This window comes from Tiliqua scincoides, chromosome 1, assembly GCF_035046505.1.
Source record: "Tiliqua scincoides isolate rTilSci1 chromosome 1, rTilSci1.hap2, whole genome shotgun sequence".
Classification (NCBI taxonomy): domain Eukaryota; kingdom Metazoa; phylum Chordata; class Lepidosauria; order Squamata; family Scincidae; genus Tiliqua; species Tiliqua scincoides.
In genome coordinates this window covers 215,886,318-215,899,071 of record NC_089821.1, presented here as the reverse complement: position 1 = coordinate 215,899,071, position 12,754 = coordinate 215,886,318, and the positions used below count along the sequence as shown (strand labels likewise).

Here is a 12,754-nt window from a genome sequence, read left to right as displayed (position 1 = left end):
AATGAGTTATATCACTTCTGAATATGGAGATTCCATTCGTATGCCCTGGGATCCGCAGGAATTCCATTGTGGAATCCCCCACGGATACCTGAATCCATGGATATTAAGGTCACCCTCCATCCTCTGCAGGCGAGAGGATCTGTGCTCACCTTGCCTCCGGAGGCTCTTCTAAGTCCTGTGGAGGCCACGTATACCCATGTGCAGCCTATGCAGGGCTCAGAATGGCTGTTTAGGCCAAAAAGTAACTTCGTTCTTTTTTTTTTTAAACTGGAAGTGACGTTTTTATGCCTTTAAAAGGCACCAGAAGAATCAGGAATTTTTTCCAAAAACATGTAAGTGACTTTTTTGGCCTTAACAGCCATTCTGAACCTCATGGGATGACTCACGTGGCCTCTGAGGGGCTCAGAAGAGCCTCTGGAGGCAAGGAGAGCACAGTTCCTCTTGCCTCTGGGGGATGCAGGGGGCACATCCATGGTAAAGTGAAACCATGGATACGGGGGCCCTCTGTGTTATGGTAATGCATTCTGCAGCAGGCCACCAACAACAACCCTGCCCCAAGCTCTAGGCAGAATACTCTCTCATGCTCCTGACAACCGGCCATATGCTGTGATTATCAGAGAGGAGGATAAATGCCGAAACAATAGCCACTTTCTCTCATAAGTTCATATAATATTATTATAAGTTTATAAAATGTCATTACAGCTAAATATTCTTCCAAATGATGTCCCCACATTTCAAATGTCATATAGTATTTACTCTATGCCAATAAAGGTCTAGTAAGTAATGTCAAATAGAGTTACAATTTCTGCTGTCATGAGTTTCAGAATAAGCAGAAGACATTTCTATAGACACGCTCATCACTCTAATACTTGCAGGGCTCATATTCCATTTCCAGAAAATGAAAGGAGAGTCTGAATTTCTGAGAACCTAGGCATTAAATCATATTCACTTCACTAGAAAAATTAATGGATAACCATTAAGGACTGGACCACAAAAATGGTTACAGAAACAGCTAATATGTTGTGTTGTGTGCAGATCTAAAACATATTCCCTCTCTGTCTCTCCCTCCCACCCACACACACACACACACACACACACACGGTACTAAGACGGGTTCATTAGATTTTTACATCAAGAGGTCCTAAAGATATTGTACCAAGATGAGGTAGGATTTGAAATAATATTGTGTATGGAAGGAGAATATATATTATAATTTTGGAAACTTCTGACCATCTACTGTGTTGAATGTATAAAATTAGTTGAACTGAAATAATGAGGATTTAATAGATTTTGAGGGGTAAACTATCTATCTAGATAGTACTTTCTGTCTTCCCAAGTACTTGGTCTATCTATTTATTTAAAATATTTTTTTTATCCCTCCTTTCCTCTGCCTTCTTTCTAGAAGAAAATTATACAGTTCCCAAACTGGGTTTGTATCTCCTGAGTTAACAGCAATATATGGAGATACAAAATAATAAACCTGATTAGCACTAGTTTTCCAACTCTACCTGAAAATAATTCTGACAGAAATTACTTTTCCCCAACATAATGTTGGAAATTCTTGTAATCCCTATTAAAATCTCCAAGTTTGCTTTCATTTGTCTCTTTGAGAGACGCTAATTCCTTTAGAGTGGCAATCCTATCTGTTGTCCCTCTACAACCTTGTGTAGACCAAGTCAAGCCCTTACCTCTCTGAACGAGCACACTTTCAAGAAGGTCAATGAACAGAAGTTTATACTGGAGATGGAGTCAGTCTGGGCAAGGAGAGGCCTGGAAATAAATTCAAGAAGGGAGGGACAGGGAACAGAAACAAAAGTGAAAGAAAAACAAAATGAGGCTTTATGGTTACATTCTGAGCAGGAGGAAGAACAAGGAAATGGCCCACCACATGAGCAAGATGGAGAAATGAGAATAGGTGATGAGAAATGAGAAGGTATAACTGCTCAACTCCTACTTTGCCTCTGTCTTCTCCTGCAAATGAATCTGTGTTCAATCTAATGAGAATAGAAAAAAGGAGAGTTTGGAACTATGGCCTAGGATAAGTGTGGTTTGGGATCATTTAGTTCCTCTAAATGCATGTAAATCTGTGGGGCTGGATGAATTTCAACCTGGGGTGCTCAAAGAAATGGCAGATATTATTTTGGAGCCTCTGTCTATGATCTTTGACAACTTCTGGAGAACCGCGGAAGTATGGGGAGACTGGAGGCGAATGTGGTCTCCATCTTCAAGAAAGGGAAAAAAGATCTGGACAACTACTGACTGGTGAAGCTTACATAAGAACATAAGAACAGCCCCACTGGATCAGGCCATAGGCCCATCTAGTCCAGCTTCCTGTATCTCACAGCGGCCCACCAAATGCCCCAGGGAGCACACCAGATAACAAGAGACCTCATCCTGGTGCTCTCCCCTACATCTGGCATTCTGACTTAACCCATTCCTAAAATCAGGAGGTTGCGCATACACATCATGGCTTGTACCCCATAATGAATTTTTCCTCCAGAAACTCATCCAATCCCCTTTTAAAGGCGTCTAGGCTAGATGCCAGCACCACATCCTGTGGCAAGGAGTTCCACAGACCGACCACACGCCGAGTAAAGAAATATTTTCTTTTGTCTGTCCTAACCTGCCCAACACTCAATTTTAGTGGATGTCCCCTGGTTCTGGTATTATGTGAGAGTGTAAAGAGCATCTCCCTATCCACTCTGTCCATTCCCTGCATAATTTTGTATGTCTCAATCATGTCCCCCCTCAAGCGTCTCTTTTCTAGGCTGAAGAGGCCCAAACGCCGTAGCCTTTCCTCATAAGGAAGGTGCCCCAGCCCCGTAATCATCTTAGTCGCTCTCTTCTGCACCTTTTCCATTTCCACTATGTCTTTTTTGAGATGCGGCGACCAGAACTGGACACAATACTCCAGGTGTGGCCTTACCATCGATTTGTACAACGGCATTATAATACTAGCCGTTTTGTTCTCAATACCCTTCCTAATGATCCCAAGCATAGAATTGGCCTTCTTCACTGCCACCACACATTGGGTCGACACTTTCATCGACCTGTCCACCACCCCAAGATCTCTCTCCTGATCTGTCACAGACAGCTCAGAACCCATCAGCCTATATCTAAAGTTTTGATTTTTTGCCCCAATGTGCATGACTTTACACTTACTGACATTGAAGCGCATCTGCCATTTTGCTGCCCATTCTGCCAGTCTGGAGAGGTCCTTCTGGAGCTCCTCACAATCACTTCTGGTCTTTACCACACGGAAAAGTTTGGTGTCGTCTGCAAACTTAGCCACTTCACTGCTCAACCCTGTCTCCAGGTCATTTATGAAGAGGTTGAAAAGCACCGGTCCCAGGACAGATCCTTGGGGCACACCGCTTTTCACCTCTCTCCATTGTGAAAATTGCCCATTGACACCCACTCTCTGCTTCCTGGCCTCCAACCAGTTCTCAATCCACGAGAGGACCTGTCCTCTAATTCCCTGATTGTGGAGTTTTTTCAGTAGCCTTTGGTGAGGGACCGTGTCAAACGTCTTCTGAAAGTCCAGATATATAATGTCCACGGGTTCTCCCGCATCCACATGCCTGTTGACCTTTTCAAAGAATTCTATGTTTCAAAGAACATCAGCTTGATGTTGATAATTGAAATGTGTTGGAATAAATCATTAAGCAGTTATCTGTGAGCATTTAGAACGGAGGGGAGTGATGGCTAAGAGTCAGCATGGTTTTCTTTTGAACAACATTTGCCACACAATCCTTATCTCTTTCTAGAACAGTGTGACTAGCTTGATAAACTGGGGGGAGAGGAATGCTATGGACATAATATATCTGGATTTCAGTAAGAATTTGACATCCTGGTAGACGAACTAGTTTGATGTTGGCTAGATGATACTGCTTTCATGCGGATCCTTGGCATGCTGACAGACCATAACCATAGAGCAGTGGTTCTCACACATTTAGCACCGGGACCCACTTTTTGGAATGAGAATCTGTCAGGACGCAGTGGAAGTAATGTCATCACTGGAAGTGACATCATCAAGCAGGAAAATTTTTAACAATCCAAGGCTGCAATTCTACCCACACCTACCAAGGAATAAGACCCACTGACTGTCATTGTTAAAAGAATATACCTAGTAGCTTGTTAAAAGTACAGATCTGTAACATTTCCCTGAATGCAGTCACATACCATGGTAGAATCAAATCTAATATATTAAAAATAAAACATTGAAATGAATGGGGACCCACCTGAAATAGGTTTGTGACCCACCTAGTGGGTCCCAACCCACAGTTTGAGAAACACTGCCATAGAGTGCTTGTCAATGACTCTTCACTGACCTGGAGGGAAGCAGCTAGTGGGGTGCCTCAATGCTCCATGCTCGGCCCAATGTTATTCAATATATTTATAAATGACTGATGAGTTATATATTTATAAATGACTGATGAGTGATTTTTGGTGGGTTGCCAAAGGATGAAGGAAAGATCAGATAACAAATTGCCTCAAGTCCTGAGGCAATTCAAAAATCAGATACTGTAGCTTCTAATTACCCTGCAAAGAGCTTAGCTCCTGCAATTTCCAAGCATGTGTAAATACTGTATAGGGAGATAAATGTTTAAGGGTCTTTTTTCTGGTTATTATTTACTTATATATAAAATATTTCTTTCTAGATCTTTTTTTTAAAGCCTGGTAAACATGAGTGGGTCCTGATAGAGTTTCATTTAAAAAAAAAAATAGGTCCAGGTGCTGAAAGGTTTGGGAATCACTGGTATAAACTGGCAGTGGAACAGTATGCCTTGGAAGGTGGTAAACTCTCCATTGTTGGAGGTCTTCAAGCAGATGCTAGATAGGCATCTATCAGGGATTGCATCTGTCAGTTGACGACAGATTGCACTGGCAAGGGTTGGACTCAGTAATCTTATAGGTCCCTCCCAACTCTATGATTCTATAGTCTGATTTCTGTTTGTCAACAAAATCATAAAAAAGTAAATAACACTATCATAGTCAAAGTTCTCAATATTAGGCTTCAGAGAAACATGAAAAATTTGCTGGCATCTTAAACCTATTTCCATAGCCTTAAACAAAGTGCAGGAAATGAGGGTGAAGTTCCATAAGAGCTTCACCCCCCCCCCTTTGCCTAGCACTCTGGGCAAGCCAGGTTAAGACAGGAAATGAAGGCAACTCATTGGCTACTGCATGAGTGGGGGCTTGGCAGGCTGATGTCATAAGAACGTAAGAACATAAGAACAGCCCCACTGGATCAGGCCATAGGCCCATCTAGCCCAGCTTCCTGTATCTCACAGCAGCCCCACCAAATGCCTCAGGGAGCACACAAGACAGCAAGAGAACTGCATCCTGGTGCCCTCCCTTGAATCTGACATAGCCCATTTCTAAAATCAGGAGGTTGCACATACACATCATGGCTTGTAACCCGTAATGGATTTTTCCTCCAGAAACTTGTCCAATCCCCTTTTAAAGGCATCCAGGCCAGATGCTGTCACCACATCCTGCGGCAAGGAGTTCCACAGACCAATCACACGCTGAGTAAAGAAATATTTTCTTTTGCCTGTTCTAACTCTTCCAACACTCAATTTTAGTGGATGTTTCCCTGGTTCTGGTGTTATGTGAGAGTGTAAAGAGCATCTTTCTATCCACGTTATCCTTCCCATGCATAATTTTGTACGTCTCAATCATGTCCCCCCTCAGGTGCCTCTTTTCTAGATTGAAGAGGCCCAAACGTCGTAGCCTTTCCTCATAAGGAAGGTGCCCCAGCCCAGTAATCATCTTAGTCGCTCTCTTTTGCACCTTTTCCATTTCCACTATGTCTTTTTTGAGATGCGGCGACCAGAACTGGACGCAATACTCCAGGTGTGGCCTCACTATCGATTTGTACAACAGCATTATAATATTAGCCGTTTTGTTCTCAATGCTTTTTCTAATGATCCCAAACATAGAATTGGCCTTCTTCACTGCCGCTGCACATTGGGTCAACACTTTCATTGAGTTATCCTGAAGGCTGTGTGCCTTTGGGAGTCAATTTGCTGGAATTTTTTATCTCCGCCCATCCTCCCATGAACAGACATTAGCTGGTCATTCTGTTAAGGGGAAGACAGGAATTTTTTGTCACCAACCTGATTGGCATTTGTTGGTGATTTTTTTTGCTTATCCCAGACGAACGTGGTAGGCTGTTGGGTTATATTTTTGGGTTTATTTGCATTTGGTCACTTAGGCAGGTGATGTGTGGGCAGGGCAGCCAGGGCAGTAGGGAATACAGCATACATTCCAAGGTCAGAAAGGTTGGGGGATGAGCCAAGGCCACTCAGACAATTCCTGTCTGGGTCTGTGAAGCTGGCTGGCAAGCCCCCAGGCTGGATTAAGCAGAGAACAATAGTGGGCATAGCCTCTTGGGTCTTTGCTCATTCAGCTGCCTCCCTTAGGGGTTAGTGGTAATAAGCTCTCTTGGGCAATAACCCAGGCAGCTTAGAGCCAGGATGTGATGTCCGTGTAGCTTGGTGAAGGTAGATGGCTAGTGCCATTTCCCCCAAATTAGTGGCCCACACATGGGGGGTGTTTTAGATTGCATTAATAGTGAACCTTTATTTCAAACCTTTGTTTGGCACACTCATGTCGGAGGTACAAGGGTAAATACCTTTTTTATTGCTCATGTTTTCAAAATTTGGAAAAAACTGAGTAAAATCTTTTAAAAAAGAAATTCATAATGACAGTTAGTTTTTTAAGCAAAAAAATAAAATAAAAGGAACAAGCACTATCCTCCACTCATTTTCTTACAAATATTCGCACTCAGACCAGGGTCAGGTTAACTATTAGAGAAGAGGAGTTCACTATAACCTGAGCATCCATAAATTATCCCTCCATACTATCCGCTACATTACATTTTAGGGTTAAGAGTGAACCATTCAAAAAATATGCGTTTGCAGATGAAGTTTTAAAGAAAGTTACACCAGTGAATTGGTGGAAGTCACTTAAGTACTTGGATTCAGGGACTGATGAAGTGAGAATCCAACTTTTAACAGCAGTACCTTCTTTTGCCAGTGTAAAAAGAGTATTTTCTTCCTCTGAATTAGTTCATCCTAAACTGTGAAATCATCTGGAATCTCATAAAACAGGAATCTTGGTTTTTTTATTCCAGATTATGAATGAATAGGAAAAAGAAGATGAAGACTATTGAATTGGTTGCATAAGCCAACACTGTTAAGTTTTTCGTATTGACCTGGTTGAAAAAATATTTCAGGGTTTTAAAAAAATTTTAATTAGAAATGAAGCTGATTTTAAAATACCTAAACAAAAACTTAAAATGTTTAACAAAATCTGTAACAAATTCAAAAAGATCATATGCTTTTTTAAGTAATAACAAATTTGTTTTTGCTGTTGTGAAAACAAAAATCTAAAATAGATTTAGCGATCTAAAAAAATGCTATAGTTAAACAATTTAATGGCTCACTCCTTCTTATTTGTACAGCATACCAGCATACCACAGGATCTGCCATGGTGGTAGGCTGATCCAGATCAGAAAGACCTGAGCACCACTAGCAAAAGAGTGTGGACCAACTATCAGTGGAAGGGCCTAGATTGGGGCAGGCCAAGGGCGGATCACAATGGCATTGGTGTCTGCCATATCCCAAACCTCTGGGCTGGCCTAGTCATGTCCCAGCAGACTCCTCAGAGCTCCGCTTGGGGTATATGAGTCCTGTGCTCAGTAATCACAATGGGGACCATGCAGCCACCAGAAAGGTAAGAATAAATTTCCATTTCTTACCTCTTGGCCAGACTGGTTCCTAATCAGTGCACAGGATGCAGAAGATGCTGCAGTGGTGGCACTGAATTCTGCACATCGGCCCAGGATAGGATTGGACCATAAATCTCTGTCTGGTGATGGTGTTTCTCCTATGGAACTTGTCACCTGTTTAACTGCTCACTTTCCAGTGCCTTTAGTCAACTTTGTTTCAATCAGCTTTGGTAACTAAAATAATCTTCATTTTCTGATATAACTGCAAAACCAATCTGAAAACTTTTAAAATTAAATCTTTTAAAAATAGTACAGCATGGGCTTTCTAGAAGTTCAACCTACAGCTTTGAGTTACGAACAATATGTATTAAAGATTATAGCAAGCAAGAGCACACTTCTTGTTTTAAAAAAGAATCACATGAAATAATCAGGTCTGAGTAGCGATTTAAATGAAAGCCATCCTGGATGCATCTAAAAATTGTCATGGTTTCTTGAACAGAGAACAAGTAAGTCTTTCACAGGTTTTTCATTTAACAGTGACATGACAGGAGAATAAAATCTGCAAGAAGAGATGTTTTGCTCAGCATGTGGATGCATTAATGGAACACTTCAGTTGCTGAAATTTCTGCCTGCTGCACCACTGTTAAAGGTACAGGAGTCCTGGAAGAAAAATGTGGTAACCATAAATACCAAGTTGTATAGAGGTTCCTTGAAAAATAAAGGGTTCTAGAGAAACAATCAAGATGACTTTAGTGCTTCAGCACATATTAGAGCAGCAGAGAAAGTGAAGATGTAAGTGACCTCAACACATGATACCCAGTCCAAACAGAGAAGATTAGGAACTGCACTAAGGACCTCTGTGAGCTAGGGAGGGTGAAAAAGGACAAGGTAGTTTTCTTTGTGGGCATCTGCCCACCCCTCTCCTCCTTACAGTGCTGTAGTCCAAAACTCATTTTGATTTTAATGCATTTAGATATTGTGAGAAGTGGTAGCTGTTATGATTTGAGATTGACAGATAAGAACTTAAATAAAACTCTTAACACATTGCATGCAATATTCGACTATCAAAATATCACTACTGCAGCACCCAATATACAGATCCAGCCTTGTTATACACGGATTTTTTATACATGGATTTGACTCAACATGAATGGCCACTGCAAATGAGAAGGAATGTGCTGATCCCTGGAGAAGGGGGGGAAAAATCCATCCTTTAAAATCACAGTTTAAAAAACCGCTTTGCTTACTGTTGTAGAGAGACAGTCATTCCATTCTTCAGCTGAGTCTGGCAAAGGCAGGGGGTCCTTTGCATTCTAATTGCTGACTGTCTCTCTGAAACAGTAAGAAAAGCTGTTTTTAAATCACAATTGTAAAGGGATGTAAATGTAAAGCATTTTTTAATTTTTTTAAACTGCTTTTTATTTAACACATTTTATGGTATCAGCAGGGAGTCCCAGAATCCAATCCCTGCAGATGTCGAGGCATTACCTTATTCCATTAGGAACAATGGAGAGGCAAAAAACCTGGAAGTGAATCTTTAAATCTATTTTTCCACTTTTTTTTTAACCACTGATTTTTTTTTTCTCCACAAGGGTTCTGGAACCAAACCCCAGCAGATAACAAGGGATTACCTGTACACTACTGCAGACACCTGATCCATAGCATAGTGTATTCATGTAGGCCTAGGGCATGGTTCCCAAATGTTTTAGCTTCAAGACCCACCTAAAAAAAGTTTCACTTTACTAGCCACTGAAGCCTCTGTGACTGGTAATTGATGGTGATTGGGCAGGTAATTGGACTGTAAAATGGGCAGCAGTGCCCTCCCAAGAAGTAATTTGTTTAACCTTGATGCACAGAGCCTAATCTATCCTATTAATTTTGTGAACCACCAAAAATTGAAACACTGGTGGGCCATAGACCACAGTTTGGGAACCACTGATCGCTAAAGAATTTTTAAAATAGCTCATCCAGAATCACTTTAGTCATATAACATTCCAAACAAAACATTTTCAGGAACAAATATACATATACAAAAGAAGATTACACTTGATAGTGTACATTGTTTCCGCATACATAAACTAACATGGGAGGAAAGAAAGCATTACAGCATCTCAATATCTCCAACAAATGACTACCACTATGTCTGGTATCAGGAAATTAAAGGAGCGAGAGAAAGAAAGAAAAAAGACATTGGCTGCTGCTGATCCTTCACATTGTTCTAATTTAACAGATAGGTTGGTCAAAGAAGAAAACAATGCCCTAGGAAAACCAGCAACTTTTGTAGTATTAAAACACCAAGTATTTATCTTCTTGGTTCAAGAAACCATGAAATAAGTGCAGCACTGTGAATCATCTTGAAACTTCAAAGCCTGCATGCCCACTGTGCCGTTTTAGGTTCATTAAATTTTACAGGTACTGTTCTGGAAGTAAATGATTAGCCAAACCCTTAGCTGTGATGCCAAACACTCTACCTTTTAATATTAAAAAAGCCCTCCACTGTGCTTTTTGCTCACATCCATAGTCTGAGGTACTACTTATGTAACCTGAACATCTAACCACAACTGCCAGCTACTCAACCATCACATTAAACATGTCTGCTTCCACAGTAAGTGAAGGCTGAAAGCAAACATTTAATGACCTTAGTATCGCTGAGATCAGCTTATAGTGAATTCCAGACAGACAAAAGAACATAGTCAGTGGCAGAAGGTGCAGACAAACTGGGTGGCACACTCAGGGGAGAGGGGAGACATCACTACTGAACAAAAATTTTGAAAATATTTTCAAAATTTTTGTTCAGTAGTGGCGTTATGGTTGGCAACCTTCCTTCAGTCTCGAAAGACTCTGGTATAAGCCTACAGCACCCAGTATTCCCAGGCGGTCTCCCATCTAAGTACTAACCAGGCCTGACCCTGCTTAGCTTCTGAGATCAGACGAGATCAGGCATGTGCAGGGTAACAGGCAGTGGTGTTATATCATGTAATATATCATTCGATGGGTAATTTAATGCAGAATGAAATAAAACAAACCGCATTGAAATATTGGTATTCTATCAAAGATTACAGCCAAATAACCAGAAAAGGAAAACAACTGCCTTATGTCACAAAAAGTAGATTTGCTTAACTCAAAATTGACCAATGAGACTGACTGTTCTGAGAGCCAATGAGTTTTCATTATGGGACAGAAAGGAAGCAATAAAATGTTAGTATGAGTCAACTCTCATTTCCATGTATCAGAGCTAATACTAGAACTCTTATTCAATTGTGCAAATGACGACAAGTTGGCCTCTGGTTTTTTGTTAGTTACTGATGGGTGACCTGTACTATTATATATCTAAATAAAGTTAATGTGGATTACACCAACTCTAGTTATGCCACCACATTTTGGCTGTGTGTATGATATTGTGATTTATTCTGTATGGTCTGTTATGAGAGGAGGTAAGTTACTCACCAGGTAACTCAAACCCTAGTGAAGCTTCTGAACGTAGTTATCATGAAAGGCTGCAATCAAACACATTTTCAAGGGAGTAAGTTCCACTGAAAACAGTGGGATTTCCTTCTGTGTAAACGTGGATAGGATTGCACTGTTAGTCACATAATTCTTGTGCACAAAATTTCATAATAGATGTAATTAATGTTTGAGCTATTTCTCAAAATAGTTTCAAATTTTCCATTGTTGCCAAGTATGTAGACACAACAAATTTGTTTCAGAGGCATACCTCTACCTACACAGTTTTTGAGGAGAGAAAGACTCCTACAATATACGTACAGTGCAATCCTATTCACATTTACTCAGATATAGGTCACACTGTTCAAAAAGGCTGAGGGTCCAATCCTATCCAGGTTTCCAGTGCTGATCCAGCTGAGCCAATAAGGCATGCACTATTTTCTTTCTGTAAAGTTAGGGAATATGTGATCCCTTATCCTGGGGCTGCATTGCAGCAGCATTGGCCTAAGAAAGTTGGATAGGATTGAGTACTTAGTCCTTGACAAGTACGCACAGGATTGTACATTTAGGGATACTGTAAAATCTCTTACTTCCTCATAGTTAACAATTCTTTCCCCCCCCTTTTCAAATTGAACCTGTTTCAGATCACTGAAAATGTTAGCTGAAAATTATTGCATATCAACTGGAGGAGCAAAGTGGCTTTCTATCAGTACAAAATGGAGGATTTTCTAAACAAAGGCAGTCATTTGAAGCTGCTAAGAGATTTCAAATACATCAGTTCTGAGAAAGATTTAATGAGAAGGTTGGGTTAGACAAATCTGTAATATAATATTCTGTCCCATCAAAACGGGCAACAAATATTTAAACATTCATTTCTGCTTGAAAAAATATTTCTGCCTGACTAAGGGCACAATCCTAACCAGGTCTACTCGGAAGTAGGTCCTATTTTGTTCAATTGGGCTTACTCTCAGGAAAGTGTGGTTAGGATTGCAGCCTAAAATCTATACTCTCTAATACAGTATCTAAGGGATGAACATTTTGTGTTTTGTGGGAGTTTTTTAGGATTCTATTCTATGTAATTTTATAGGTTAAGCACATGAACTATTTTATATTGGTCCTTGTTTGCGTTTGTGTACATTTGAAAGCAGAGAATGCAAAGAAAATGAGGTGTTACTAAGGGTAAGGTTCACACTTTACATCAGGAGTGACCAAACCCCAGCCCTGGGGCCACCTGTGGCCCCCAAGGCCTTTCAATGCAGCCCTCAGGGAGCCGCCAGTCTCCAATAAGCTCTGGCCCTCCAGAGATTTGTTATAACCTACACTGGCCCGATGCAACTGCTCTCAGCATGAGGGTGACTGTTGACCTCTCGCGTGAGCTGTGGGATGAGGGCTTCTTCCACTGCTTGCAGTTTCACATCTGTGATGCAGTAGCAGCAGCAAAGGAAAGGCTGGCCTTGCTTTGTGCAAGGCCTTTTATAGGCCTTGACCTATTTCAAGACTTTCATTCATTCATATAAGTTCATCTTTAATATATTAATTTATGTAAACTTATATAAATTTATTCAAATTTTA

At 40.7% G+C, this 12,754-nt stretch overlaps 1 protein-coding gene and 1 pseudogene across 1 annotated transcript in view; both read right to left on the bottom strand.

Moving 5' to 3' along the window:
• Window positions 1–12,754, bottom strand: part of ESR1 (estrogen receptor 1) — a 246,200-nt gene that overhangs the window by 51,280 nt on the left and 182,166 nt on the right. The gene's annotated exons all lie outside the window — the stretch shown is intronic.
• Window positions 10,588–10,705, bottom strand: LOC136637194 (5S ribosomal RNA; annotated as a pseudogene).